The sequence below is a fragment of the Pleuronectes platessa genome, chromosome 15 (genome assembly GCF_947347685.1).
Source record: "Pleuronectes platessa chromosome 15, fPlePla1.1, whole genome shotgun sequence".
Lineage (NCBI taxonomy): Eukaryota > Metazoa > Chordata > Actinopteri > Pleuronectiformes > Pleuronectidae > Pleuronectes > Pleuronectes platessa.
In genome coordinates this window covers 13,998,582-14,013,520 of record NC_070640.1, presented here as the reverse complement: position 1 = coordinate 14,013,520, position 14,939 = coordinate 13,998,582, and the positions used below count along the sequence as shown (strand labels likewise).

At 44.0% G+C, this 14,939-nt stretch overlaps 1 protein-coding gene across 1 annotated transcript in view; it reads left to right on the top strand.

Moving 5' to 3' along the window:
* The window catches only part of LOC128457426 (sorting nexin-19), an 88,343-nt gene that overhangs the window by 34,857 nt on the left and 38,547 nt on the right, over positions 1–14,939 (top strand). The window contains exon 3 of the mRNA XM_053442106.1: positions 2,923–3,026. The gene's annotated coding sequence lies outside the window, so the exon portion shown is untranslated. The remainder of the gene's footprint in view (positions 1–2,922; positions 3,027–14,939) is intronic.

The following is a 14,939-nucleotide window of genomic DNA, read 5'->3' as shown; positions in this document are numbered from 1 at the left end:
GCTCTGAGAGTGCTTTCAAGGGGTTACCTTGTGAGAGGTTTGGGGTTATGCCCATGTCGGTCACTCTTGTTTTCTTCAGCCCCCTTTTTTGCCGAGAGGCCCTCCTCTTGTGTCGCCGCTGTGACAGGGTTCTGGGCAATATCCTGAAAGTCAAATCTGTTCATTTAGATTCAAGTGGTGACCATGGAGCAGACAGCGGCCCATTGGCATGCTGTGGCAAAACTAGCTACTAGGGCACTTCATATCCTGAGCCCTACATTTGTCCTCTTTCAGAACAATATCAAGCTGAAATGTGTGAAGTTACTTATTGTGACTTTAAAATATGGCTCATACTGTTTCTTGTTATAATTTGCTTATCAATTATGCACAAATTAGCTGATTGTTCTAATAGAGATCAGGATTTGCATCTGTCTTGCTTGTGGCATATCAGTAGAGCAACTGCTTACATATGCGAGTACATGAGTGTTTGAACAGATGCTTCATGATGCCTCCAATGTTAATGCAGGGGTTACCTCACCGGTGGGTTGATTTCTCATACGTAGGATGAAACTATTTTCATAATTGTTTTGTGTGTGGAAACCCACATCTGAACATTCTACCGGGAACAAATGCTGCACTGTATAAAACAGAAAGCTTATTGCTGGAAAGGAGGAACAACAAGATCAAGTGTATGGAAGTGGATTTCCCCCGCCCTTGGGTTTGTTGCAACGGGGAAAAACCAGGATGTGCTCACATAAAATAATCTCCCCCGGTTGCATCATTCTTTTTTTTTATTAAATAGGGAGTTAGAAAATAAAAGTTCATTGCCTGTGTGAATGTTGCCGGTTGTCTTTTAGCCTAATGTTGCTTCTTGTGGTTGGATTCATATGGTGGTGTTAGAGCTGAAGCACCGTTCTCTGCGCAGTCCTAATAATTGTCAACTTCGAAATATCGATGAACAGAAATGGTCCATGGATAGAGCCTTGAGCGGCTCCTCAGGATGAGGATGCTGTACTTGTGACTGCAGCAGCCTGGCTCTGAACAATGTGCTGTTCTGTTGTGATATTAGAAGTGGTGCCGAGGTTAAGTAGAGCAAGAAAGATTCTTGGCTTGAGGAGTGCATTCAAGTAACCCAGCGTTTGTGATAAACAGAAGTACACACCATACACACAAAAATTAATGGAAAGGACAACAAAGTGGATATATGATGTTTTTTATTTCTTTAAAATAAATTAGAGCCCAAGTGATATGGACTTGCCAAAACGTATATCAGGGAGAATAAAAAAGTCAGATTCCGACATTTCGTACAATACATATATTGAACAAAAGTGGCAGTGAATCCCTAAGATGTCGTTTTCAATCCCTTATGACAAAGAAATGTAATTGAGATTTGGTATTTTACAATTTAAACATAAACTTTCTTTCAAATAACTATAACTAAAATTACAATAAAGCACCAGATAAAATATAGAGACGTTTTCATATCAGTGCATAGCAGCAAATGTAAACACTGATACCTGTGAAGGGCTAAAATTAGCTGATATTATCTGCAAATCAGTATATCGGTCAGGTCAAAAGTAAATACAATACATTCTGTGATCAGACACGAGTCATTTGTCCTGTAGTCCTCCTCTAGTATCATAGAGGAGGATGACACATGCACACAGACGACAGTGCAGAGCATCAGGATGTGGGCATGTGGGAGACGCACAATCTGCCCTATCAGCCGCACTCGTTTACAGTTCTAGTTCTTCTCTTGCATGGTGGGCCAAGCAGAGTTTCCTACGGACTGACAACACAGCTGCTCGCCATTCGTCCGATCTGAAAGACGGCTAATGGGACAAAGGGCATGAGTGAGGAGAGGGGAAACGAGGGAGAGATGTTCGTTGAATTGCCCTGCCCTCCCCTGAGCAGGATGGGGAGCACCGCTCTTCCTCTCTGCTCACAGCCGCTTTACCCCGGCCCTCAGCCATTTTGGAGAGAGGGAAAGTGGCTGCTTTCTCTCTCCCTCTCCCACAACGTGGCATAGCCTTTGAAAGGCTTCGGCTGCTGTGTTGTAGCAGCAGTGAAGACACTTTGCAGCTCGCACTTTGGAGATAAGATGTTTGCAGGGGGGGGGGGAATTCTGACGCGAAACAACCTTCTTACGTCTCGACTTTTTTTGTTTTTTTATTTTTAATGAATTTTTTTTGTGTCCCTGGCTCTGAGCTGCTAAGCCTCTCTCTTCTTTGCTGTGCACTTTCACTCATGCTGTGACCTTTTCTTCAATAACTTGCGCTTTAGTTTTTGGTGGCTGCTTCCTTTTCCCCCCTTGCATCTTTTGACATATCTTTTCTCATGTCTCAATTTGATTTTATGCAACAAAGTTTAAGACAAAGGGATATGTCTAAATTCTGGCCGTGCTACGAAGAGACAGAGCTGCAGCCAAGGATCCTGCTGAGATCCAAAAAAGCCAGGCAGAATGAAGCACCAAAAAAATGAAAAAAAGAAAACACCACCCTTTCCTTCGCTTGTCACAAATTCCACTTTCTCTGTAGCCAGCCCTGCGCTGCGACTCCTCCTCATCCACATCGCACCGCATTGAACCTTTTGCCATTTCCCTCTTGCCTTACCTTTTTTTTTTAAAGGCGTTTTGAGGTTTTTGTACCCCGGAAAAATGGGGACTGGACAACGGGTTAGGAGGGCGTAACAGGGAGAGTACGAGGGGATGTTATCTTCTCACTTTTTCATGTTATTTATCGCTTTTTTTTTTACTGTTGTGTTATTTCATCGTTGCTGTGGTTGTAGTTTTTAGTCTTTCACTTGTTTTAAGACTATGCTTGGATTACCACGTTTTGTGAGTGTGCGGTGTTTGGAATGTGTGCACGGGCGTCTCATCGGTGCACGTGAGGCTTTCTGCTCATTTCAGTCACTTTGTGATTATTTATCTCTCTGTTTTTATAGGTTTCTTAATTTATGCGAAAGCGCTGGCCTACACTACCTCTCAAGCCTGACTCCATCTGATTCCAGAGGACGTCTGACCATCAGATTCAGCCTGTGCCCCACTGGTATGTTGGCAGTTTATAATACTCACAGTTCCCTCTGCTAGCTTGGCTCAGTGTAGTTTCTTATCAGCACTATACGATCTTTACCTGACATTGTTTTCCAAAGTGCATGTTTTTGACGGTGTTCGCTGATCACACTAAATATTTTCTTACATTTATGGCAGATAGGAAGGACAGGAGTTCATTATGAAAACGCATTTATATGACAATAGAAGGAATTAAAAAAAAAAGACCACTTTTGTTTTCAGAATTAAAACCGGTGCCATATTTTATTTTGTCTGCACGATTTAATATGATTTCACAGTTTCAATCTTATTTTTTACGCAAAGATTGCGGATTTCGTGTAAAATGCTTTTGCATCCTTGTTGTGTGACTTTCGCTTGTATCAGTCTCAGGCAATTTTATTCTTATTGTGGAAAATAATAAAAAAAGCCGTACTGCGGCAAAAATATATTTTCTAAATTAAAATCATTCTTAAGAAGGGGGCATTTTGCATTTTTCTGTGTCCGGATTAGAAACACTGTACAGAACGTAAATGTGTGACATTTGTTTTATAAATGTTGACCTCCAAAGAATGTGACCTGTAGGTCCATCTCACACTGTTCTGTTCTCTGGCCTGTTCACTGTGCCGTGGTCAAATTTCAAGGCGCTCCTCGGGAAGACGAACACAAACAGGAAACATGCTTTGAAGCCACATGGCAAAGGTCGAATCAGAGGTAAAACATGAGCAACACATTAAAGGGTCAGTATTTTATTTGACTGTCTCTGTTTATCAGGCAAAGATTTATTCTTATTTATTATGGACGGACACTATGATCTGGTGCCAGTGTTTGTTCATTGTGACATTTACTTGAATGAGATGAGTTAATGTGCTCAGACGTTAGCATGAGTTGCTGTTTTGTGGGTCTCTGCCTCCTCATGTGCTCTAGAAGGGGTGACGCCAGCTGCCACAAACCCGTAGATCCGAACTTGTGGTGACTGGCTGCACAAGCTCGTATCTATAGGTATGTGTCTTCCTGGCAAACACAGCACCTGCCCTGTGCCTGTAAGAGGGAAAAAAAGGACTAGCTCAGTGTAACTACCTTCAAAGCACACAGTGCTGGAAAGCCATAAAGACGGGAACTTGCAGACTTTTTTACAGTCTTTTCTATAAAGTAAAAGTCATTTATAGCCCAATCAGAGCTCCTCATGATTTAACAGAATGAACCTTGACTCCTGGGATACAACATATTCTCTAGCAGCGTTATCCCACATGCCTACACAGTGTCCCCAACCAAACTACCAAAAATTAGGCCACTGGGTCAAACTACTGAACAGGATCACTTTGAGGGAATTCCGCGTTTACAGGATGTTTACATAAAAGTATAACTTATCATCAAGGACCTCATGTGTTTATTTGAGTTTTACACCTTTATTTACATTCTCTAACAAACAGCGTATCATGTTAACGTTTGTTATCAGCGTACACAGTACAATGATATCTGCTGTGGAAGATTTGCACCACACCTACTCAGCTGCAGCCATCCTGCAGTCTCCTCCAGTGCTCCGCAGGTTGAGGTAGTAGGTTGTATAGTTCAGAGTGACACCACAGGCGATAACTGTACAGCCTCCTAGCTTTCCCTGAGGAAACACTACACACTCTGGACACTGATGCACAAAAAACAAAAAAGTGTTCTGCTTCATTAGAAAGATCAAGGGTTTATCAGTTGGTTTTAAATACACTGTCCTTATATCAGGTGGTTTTTATAGCTGGCTTTTAAAATTGTTTTATTTTTGTGAGAGAAAAAACTGTCTTTCTGAGTGTGACATTATTCATCAAATAAATGAAGAGAGTCTGGGAAAAAAAGAAATGTGTTGAGATTTGTGAGAGAGAAGCACCAACGTGCTTCTGCAGTGAGGTCTGTGGGCCGCTCTAATGAAAGAGATGCCACTGAAGGGAAACACCATACAGCCGCGGGGGGAAGAACGCAACCTTGGCAGCCAATTATGTACAAAGTTCAGCTTCACTTAACCAAAACGATATATTTCCTCTGCACTGCTATGTGGTTGACACGCTGCTGTGATCAAAACAGCCAGTAACAACTTTTACTGCTTCAAATCAAGGAAACAAACCCCTGAAGTCACCCCGGCCCCTGACAGCCGCGTAAAGGACGTCGATTTATTGCTTCATTTCAGGCATATTCAAAGAAATGTTTTGTTCACTTTTAGCTGTTTTAACTGTGTAGCTTTTATCTCTGTCGAAGACAATATTTTGTAAACGCCCAGTGGAAGGTGTTGGAATTTCAGTCATGGACTCCCATCAACACCTCAAAAAAGGCAATCATTGTTATATCAAAATGTGTATTTGTTTCCGATTTCATTACTTGTACAGGGAATCGAACGATGTGGAACATTGTGAGTAATTTACAGTAAATATTCCAACAGTTGTAGGATTTACTGATTTCCCTGTTGTATCTTTATTTGAAGTTCAATTTAAATATGTTCCTCACCCAGTTTGTTGTCTGAGCTTATCTTATAAATAAAATGGGTCAGTGGATGCAGTCCTGTTGGGGATAAATGGTATCCCTGTAGTGCGGTGTGCTGCTGTGTGCAGATGTGTGGAGCAGGGAGTGGTATGATGATGAAAGACTGTTTCCACTTAAACTCTTCGCTCTCTGTCCCAAGGCCACCGGGTTCGACGGAGGTGGAGTAAGGAGATCTGTGGGCCAGAATGAATTAGGGGCCCTTGGTACAGGGCAGCTTCATCAGTATGAGAGACTGAAGGAGTCATTTACAGTAGATCCAACATGCATTTACTGTGCGTGTGTGTTTCTCGGAGCATAAATTACCTTGCCTAGTCAGATTTTTCCTTGTACAAGAAGAATTATATTTTATTTACCATCGTGTCTGTGTTAAATGTTATTTTCCCTTTTTTCACGTGGCCATGGGGTAGTGTGTTACAGTATACAGCAGGAGGCATACAGGAGCTCTCACTTCCCCCATGCACACACACACACACACACACTTACACACACACACACACACACTGCCCTCCTTGTGGAATATAAGTGTAGGTTTTTGTCTTCATTGAAAATGTCTATAAATAGTCCTGTTTAGCTGTTCTAATGTGAGGTGCGTGTGTGTGCGTGTGTGTGTGTGCGTCCGTGCGTGTGTGCGTGTCAGCGTTACCGGAGGGAAAGTGGAAGTAGAGACGTGTAAAAGTGAGACTCACTTCCCTGCTCTGAAGTGCATGTGATGTGTTAAGACGACACAGCATGTGACTTCTGTGACCCAGAGAAATATATAGGCTTTCTAAAAAGGTACTGGAATAGAGTCAAACAACGAATTAATAATGAAGACAAATCAAGTGAGGGCCTTTATTTATATCTTTTTTATTAACTTAGGAGTTAAAGAGGCCGCACTCTTAGGGAAAATCCATTGAAACCAGTAGAAGGAAAGTGGCCGATCATGTGGGACCACACAGGCAATTTTTTCTGCTGTCATTGATCTCAGCCCATAATGTGTTGTCCGTCAGAAGAACCCTGCTCTGGCAGTCCACTCTTCTCCCCGCTCGTCTCCCTCTCCTACCATCTTGTCTCCCGTCCTTTTTTTTTTCCACCACGCTCTTTCTGCTGCTGTACAGCGGCTAATTCTGATAAAATATAAGACCACCACATCACCAGGCTTCCAGTTACATTTCCTTTACTGCTCCCTGTACTCACGTGTTTTCTCTCCCTTGCTCCCTCCTTTTCTCTTTCAATCCCACCCCTCCTTTTCTCCATGAAACGCACACCGTAATGCCCAGTCACTCTCACAGACACAGAGGGAGAGAGAGACAGGAACAGAATACCGGACTTGCCGACTGAAGAAGGATTTTTTTCTTTTTTTTTCTTTTCTTAAATGAAAAGGAGCTTGAAAAGAGACATTGTAAGATAAAACTGTGGTTACCTATTATTTCTTTCTCTCCTCTGTGTGCTCTTGCTTTCTTTTTCCACTCTTTTCCTCCCTCTCTACCTTTCCTTATCTCTCCTTCTCTCCATACAGCCGGCCTTTTAGAATCTAAGTGATTTCAGCTGTGGGAGGAAATGAATGGATGTTATTTATTTCTCTGTCCCCGTTCTGCTATTGCTATTTCGATGCTGCATGTAACAGGCAGAGAGGCTCTACGGTTTCTCTGCCCCGGGGACTTGAGCCTGCAATCCATGAAGCATGCGAGGCAGAGGAGGGAAAGAAAATACAGAGGCACAGACACAGACAGAAGAGGTGTGATATAGCGAGACTAAAGCGCCGGGCGAGAGCAGGAAGAGAATGTGAGACAGATGGAGCCGGGAGACAGACAGACAGACAGACAGACAGACGGACAGACAGGAGAGGAAAGCGATGGGTAGTAGTAGTGTCACATGGAGAAAGAGAGGGGTGAGTAGCAGAGGGACGACAGCAACAGGCGTTACACATTTTCTCCTATTATCACTCTTGTGGCTGGTTTGGCGCTCTATGCCTGAGCCGGTTTTCAGAGCTTTTAATCCCATCCGCTCATATCTGATGAGAACAAGAATTTTCCACGTGTTTGTTGCTTTTCTAAGGTCTGATGATGTAAAGCTGTGATTTATTTGGGGACATTAGAGATTGTGGGCACATACCTGCTTTATTAGAGTACATGTGGCATGTATGTGCAGTGCTTTTGAATTGGCTTTTAATGACTTGAGTAATCAGTTATGTATTTTACCTTATCTGACCTTAATAGTGCTTTTCTTCTTGTCTGTGTGTCTGTCTGTTTTTCTCTCTGTCTCTCTATCATTTGCCCTTGCTCTCCTGTTCTGAGTAAGCGTTCATGTTGCAGTGCAGGCCCATTGATCTGCTCTTTCTTTTCTCTTGTGCATGCAATTTCACCTCTGGTTTCTGCTACAGTGCATCTGGTTTGCCTGCATCGACCATTTTTTATTAGGTATAGTTTCTGTCGCTTCTTTACATTTTAACGTATTAGTATCTTTACTCCTATAGTTTTCAAAATTGTCCAGTTTTTCTATTTTACTCGTTTGCCTACTTTACCCTTTAACCTTGCACCTGTCGTCCCTCAGACGATCTCTCTCTCTCTTCCTCTCCCTCTCTCTCTCTCTCTTTCTCTCTCTTCCTCTCCCTCTTTCTCTCTCTCTTGCTGCACATGGTATAGTCTTGCATGTCTGAGCAGCAGACGGCTAGACAGCAGCCTCATGTGCTAGTGTAGTCCGAAAGATCCATTTAACAAAGCGTGAGCTCGCAGCACTAAAATCTGCTGCTTCTCTCTACAGCTCGTGTTTCTGTCTGTTTTTTTCTTCTTCTCACAGATCACCCTCTTTCCATTTTTTGTGGCCACATCCTCTCCCCCTCTGTGCTATAGGCTGACCGGGACGGACAGACACACGGAGCAGACTGCAGCAGCCACCGCGGTCAGCCGGGTGAGTTTTTCCTCCTCTCCTTCTCCCCTCTTTCCTCGCATCTCGTCTCATCATCACTCGCCCCAGCCTCCTCCATTCCTCTTCCTCTCTTCATCTCGCGGGCAGTCACACCTCATTCGGTCCACCTGACGAATTAGCTTTCCCTTTATAACGTTAGAGCCGCATGATTGACAGGTGTGGTCCCACAGGACGGACGAGCCTGGCGTGCCTGGCGAGGGGATATCTGGTGGGGGAGAATGCAAGCGGTGAGGAGCTTTTGGCTTTTTTCAGCGATGGGGAGGGATTTTTTTTCACCCGAGCGAGACAGCCCTTTTTCAGTCTTTGCTGCTGTCCTTGTCGTCTGACTGGTGCTGCTGTGCATGTGCACAGTGCAGGATTGTGGAATGTTAGATGAAAAATATCCAGATTTTTACCATTAATTACCACACCATTGTTCTCCCGAGCCGAGCTGTGGCAGAAACAGACAGGCCAAAATATGCAGAAGCAGAACCATCCTTATGAACATCATGTGACAGTGCTGTCTGTCTGGGTGTGTATGGCCATTCAGTGGTGACTACAGTACAACGTGTGCAGTAAGTGTGTGTTCACTTGCGATAAGCCGATATGTTGTCAGTTTTTGTATGTTTGATGTGATTGACTGCACGTATCTCTATTTGACTCATGCGCAGAACATCATGCTTGTATCATATCAGAATAAAAGTGTTAAAATGGATGAACTAATGCATGTGCTGTGCAGACGTGTAGACCTCGACTTACCGGCACCAGACCGGACTCGGTAGCAGAGCTGAGACTCACGGTACAGCACAGCACAAAGCCTGGAAGAGCGGAAGCTGCTATTGTCTGTCTCTAGTCTCAGCCATGGCGCTCGAGCAGCTGATGATCAACTGTATGTCGCATAGGAAAAGGCCAGACGGAAAATAACCAATCTGTACCTCTCTCATTCCCTGAGACCCTAACTTGTGACGTTTTGCTGTGATGTGCACGGGTTGGGTTCTTGGGAGCTGCGAGGGGCACTCACACATCTCTGTAACCTAAAACCAACAAAAAAAGAGAGAAAAAGAGGAAAACATGGCGGAAAGATGGGCAGCGCAGCAAAGAAGGGACGTCTTTGCTTTTTTAGCTAGGCGTGGTGACAGAAAACGTTCACTCGATCCACCCACACAGGGAAAACGGAGATAGATGGAAAAAAAGGGGAGATCATTGGGTTTCTTTTGGGGTTATAGAGTGGGTTTGGATCCAGAGGCAGGCGCAGCACGAGGGGCGTGCGAGGGGGAGATGGATGTAGGAATGCTGGGTATGAATGTGGGCATGTGACTAGGATGGAGGGATGTCCAGACAAGGTGGGGTGATACGGAAAAAACACTGTCACATTTACAGTATTCTTGTTTCTTTGGGGAGGGGGGGGGGGGGGTTGGTACAATGAAGAAGGAGGAATATGTGACTGTGGTTACACCCACAGTGACTAATGCTACACATGCTAACACAGACGAGCTGCACGAGGATCTCACAACACAGCTGGAGACACTTCTCTCTGTGACAGTGACAACACGTATATATGGAAAAGAAAATCGCCGAACACATGATATCATGAGTATATTAGCATTCAGCGCTTTACTACATAGCCTTTCCTCTATAAGTCGGGCCACTCGATCACTGTCTGCGGGCTCTTCACGCACTAACTTGAGAGCAGCACAAAGTACTGGTGAGAGCGTGACACTGAAAGCTCAGTACACTTGTGTTTGACCTCATCCAAATTCTCATCTTTTTTTTTCTCCACCGCGTGTACCTGCCTAGGTTAACTGAACAGAGGAACTCGGCTCACAGTCGAATCAGAGACTCATACATGTGCCAGAGGGTCCACCCCCCCCCCCCCCCCCCCTTATCATCAGCTCATTGATAACAAGTCATTACACTGGGGATGACAGCAGGCTGTTATGATCTGTGGTGATTGAAGACGAGCTGATTCAATATGTCACGTGAGGCCAGTTCACGCACTCGGCTGCTGACGACCAGCGTTCGCAGTTCTCCTTAAACCAGCGTGTTGAAATGTGTCTGGTCTGTTTCTATAATTGGTCGGTGATCTGTGATCACAGTAGCCTCTCCACTTCCACCTTTATCCATACCTACCGTTTGTAATCCTTCACATGTCTTCTTCTCCTCCTCCTCCTCCTCCTCCTCCTTCTTCTTCAGCCACTCTGAAGTCGCTGCAGCAGCGTCTGAGCAGCGGCGCCGTTTGATGTTTTGTCCCCATTCTTTCATTAGCTGGGATTAAAGGTGATGCCATGATTTTGTAGTTGAAGGACGGGCAGCTTTGTAGCTGTGAGCTCTTGTTCTATTTTCAGCTTTGATTTGAAGGCATTTTTAGCCACATCAGGTGAACAGTGGAAGGAACAGCTGCAGTTCCTTTGGTATAGTCTCCCCATGCAAGAGGAATTTGAGAGATTCATTAAACAGGAAATTTACAATGTAGGCAGTCGCTCCTAATGAGCAATGACTTCTGTAAAGCTGCAACTCATTGGTATTGTCACGCACATTGATATCTTACAGGGAGTTTTTGCTCTCCAGCCTGGTTTCAGTTTACTGTGTGAGGTCGCTGCTGTATGAGAGGTTGCCTCAGAATAATGCAGGTTTTCTAAAAGAAAACATTAGCATATCTTATCCTAAATCATGTCAACGTGTCCTGATCCTACAACAGAAATTTTAAATAGAATGCTGTGTAAAGCAGAACCTGTTGTCTGAGATGTCTCATCTGTGTCCCAACTTGAATAGGCCTTCAACTGTCATTGTCAAACTACTGAGCTCTCCATATGTATTTTAAGATGTTTTATGTGTCTGATGTTTACATCTTTCAGTCTGAGGTCTGCGTCTTGAACATGATCAGAGAGAGGAAGCATTTATTGTCAGCAGACGTGAACTTCTCTCATTTCAGTGATTTTTTTTTTTTACATTCAGATAGTTGGTGGTGAGATATCAATGCAGTCATGTCCTGTTCAGTGGGGCAGCAGGTCTGCGGCAGTCGGTCAAGGTGTCACTGTTTGCAACCTTGTTCGGCATAAAGCGACCAGACAGACACTGAGGAAGAAGAGAGGAAGAAGATGTGCAGATCTGATTTCTGTTTGGCTTTTGAAATGTCGTCCTTTTGTACTCACAAAAGAAAAATAGTGAAATAGAACTTCCACGTGTTTAGTTTAAAAATTCACACTGTACAGTGCATGTGTTTCTGTGTACGTGTGTGTCTGTGCAACAATAAGACCTCCCACCGCAGCCATATCCCCCCCCCCCCCCCCTCCCTCCGGCCTCTGCTGGATGTTTTTCCAACTTGTGAAATGGCCGACCATTTAGAGGACTATAGATCTCTCAGTGTCTCTCACTGACACTGACAGCTTGCTCGGTGTGTGTACAGTGTTACACTGGACAGACTGTACAGCAGCTGGACTCGTGGTGCTGGAAATTATTTGAGGGAAGGAAGGAAACAAAGCAAATATTATTACGGAAATCTGGCCGATTTTTAAGCATCCCATTTTTAAGCATCCCGTTTTTAGAGCTTAAGAAAAATACTTATTCTTGTTATTTCTGTCTCATTTAGATAAACTCACCTCAGTGTATGTACAGTGGTTTGTTGCCGTCACCCTTTCAGCAGTGAGGTGATCTAAGGATACAGCCACCTGTGTGCATCATTGTCATTTAATTCAAAACTGATTAAATGAGGTTTCAGAGGAGTTTAGTAAATAGTTTTGTTTTTTATTTGATCAGAAACATTATCACTGCAGCAGCATATTACAAATCCTGGAGCTCAATATACATTTGAAAACACTAAAGAATCACGATGCTCTGTTAAAAACACAAACTACATGTTTTATTTAAATGTTTAAATGCATGAATGAGCGTGTGTGTGTGTGTGTGTGTGTGTGCGTGTGCGCGTGTGCGCGTGCAGCATATGCCGATGTGAGTCTCTTTGTCTGGTCCGCTGTGCTGTGACTCATGCTCCCAGAGTCCTGAGATGCCCTCTGATCGCTGGATGAGAGGCCGGAGTGGAGGCGCGTGAATCCTGCTCGCTCTGTTGCGGTCTCTGCTGCTCCAGCTGCAGAGGCAGGTGTGTCTGTACCTCCTGTGCAACCCCTTCCAGTGCCCCCCCCTCCTGTTCCCCTTATCACTGCAGTACGGCAGCTCTGTCTGGGAGGCAGCCATTCCATTGTTCTTGCACCCCCACCCTCCCCACCATTACCTATCAGTGCGTGTATGGGTGCTGGCGCCGCTCTGCCCGCCCCACCCTTCGAAGGGACTGGCTCCAAAAGAGCTCTGTGATACTTGGCACCTAGGTGCCCTGAGCAGGTTACAGCTCACGGCTTTCCTTCTCCTCTTTCTCTCTCTGGACATAGCTTGCTACACTCTCTGCTGCAGACCGCCGCCATCTTGTTACTGCCTGCGCTGCCGGTCTGCCCGCTTCTGCTGCACTCAAACCAAATCATTTAACTTTGCCTCAAGTGTTTGCCAGCGTCTGTCTCTCTCCCTCTCTCTTTCCTGACACACTTGGTTTGCTCCATGCATGCCAACACTGCCTCAGCTTTGCTTTATCGCAACACTTCCGCAGCTAACGGACAAGTTTTTATCGTGGGACAGAGGCAGACACAACTGGAACACTTTTAGGTGTGTGTTACTTTTAAATGGTTAACATAGAGTGGAGTTTGCAGAATCTGTCGTCAGGATCCCACAGCAAAGTTTTCTTTATTTGTAGTAAAAGGATGCAGAGGAAGAGGTCGACTGTGTGGTTTTAACCAGGAATGATGTTAAAACCACGACCGAAACCTCTATCACCAAAATAACTTCCTCTAATCTTGACCTGAATAACTTCCTTGCAACATCCCATACAATAAAAACAAGTAAAAAAAAAGAACACGTAAGTAATAGTTGTTCACTCAAATTATGTGTGATATCTCTTTTAAGCAGGATATGATCAATTTTGCTTTTGGAAACAGTTTGCTATGATCCACAATCTGTCCCTGATTCTCCAGCCATTTATGTATACACAATAAAAGAGTGTATATATATTTGCTACCAAACTGTGTGTGTCTGTGTGTGTGTGTGTGTGTGTGTGTGTGTGTATAAAGAGAGAGAGGGGAAAGATGGAAAACCTGAGTAGGGGTAAGACAATCGCTCTGTTTGACAGAAATGATGCAGTTTTACCACATGTGCTCAGAGCAGACTTCCATCATCACATGACAGCTTCACAAATGCTCATGTCCGCTTTACACACAGTTATTTTCACCGAACACGTCTGAACATTATTAGTCTGTGGAGATAAATCCTTTTCGATGCCATAAATTAAAGCTACACTTAATATTTTTGAAGATGCAGTCATGTTTCGTAAAAATTGGAGGTGAAGTAGCTATTTTGCAATGAGAGAAAGTATGGTCAGAGAGCCAAGGCTACTAATTCAGAAAGCATATTTTCACAGAAGACATTTTTGACATGTCATGGATATGAATATTGAAATATATTCCTGGGACTGTTGAATTGGACAGAGGCGTGAAACTCACCTGGTAGTGTTCCCGTCCCATGAGGCCATGCTTTTCTGCAGTGGTCCGGGTTCGATTCCAACCTCGTTGCCCTTTTCTGCATGTCGCCCCCTTTCACCACTAGACTCTCTCTGTCCTATCAAGTAAAGGCCATAAAAGCCCATAAATATATATTAAAAAAGAAAAGTTGTGTAGAAGATCTAGGAGTGAAGTTACCCCTCGCCCTTCCTTTCTGAATATGTAGCAGAACTTACAGGGGCCTTCAGATAAGATAAAAACATGAAAGGCTGTTTCTAGACTCAGTTTGTCCATTCTGGGCTACTGTAGAAACATTGTCGGTGCAACATGGGGAGGGGGACTCTGTGGAAAGGGACCCGCTCCAGAAAGAGCTCTTTCTAAGATCAATAAAATACTGCATCCATGCTTACAGATGATTGTACTCTGTTCAAAACAAAATTATGAATGTTGTAATGCCCTTGTGGCATCCGATCTCCCTAAATTCCACACACTGGACCTTTAATGACATCAAGAACATCTTTCTTACTGTGACAAGTCAAAACGTCTGCTGTGAAAAGCAACTGGAGGTATACAGAGGTAAATTGAGAAGGTCTTCATTCCTAGAAGGCTGAGAAGATACAATTCTAATGAAATGTTAAAGAATATGAAGAAAACAGACAATCCAGAGGTTTTGTTTATTAAAGTGTTTCATTCATGTGCCTTTGAGGTGATCCTGCAGATGTAATGTCATCGGCTGCCCAGCTTCCGGGTTAAATGTTGTCAGCTTTTATCCGATGTTCCCCTTTTCAGGTCAGTGGAGATGGCCCTCTGTCGCACCAGCTGTGAGTCGGTCACAGACCTTTTCAATCATAGCCGCCAGAATTATACTAATCACAATCACGCCGAGTCTGGATGTGATGTGGGTCAAGAGAAAGTAGAATTTAATCCAGTTTTGTCGAAGCGGTCAGTCCTCAAATGACTTAAAATGC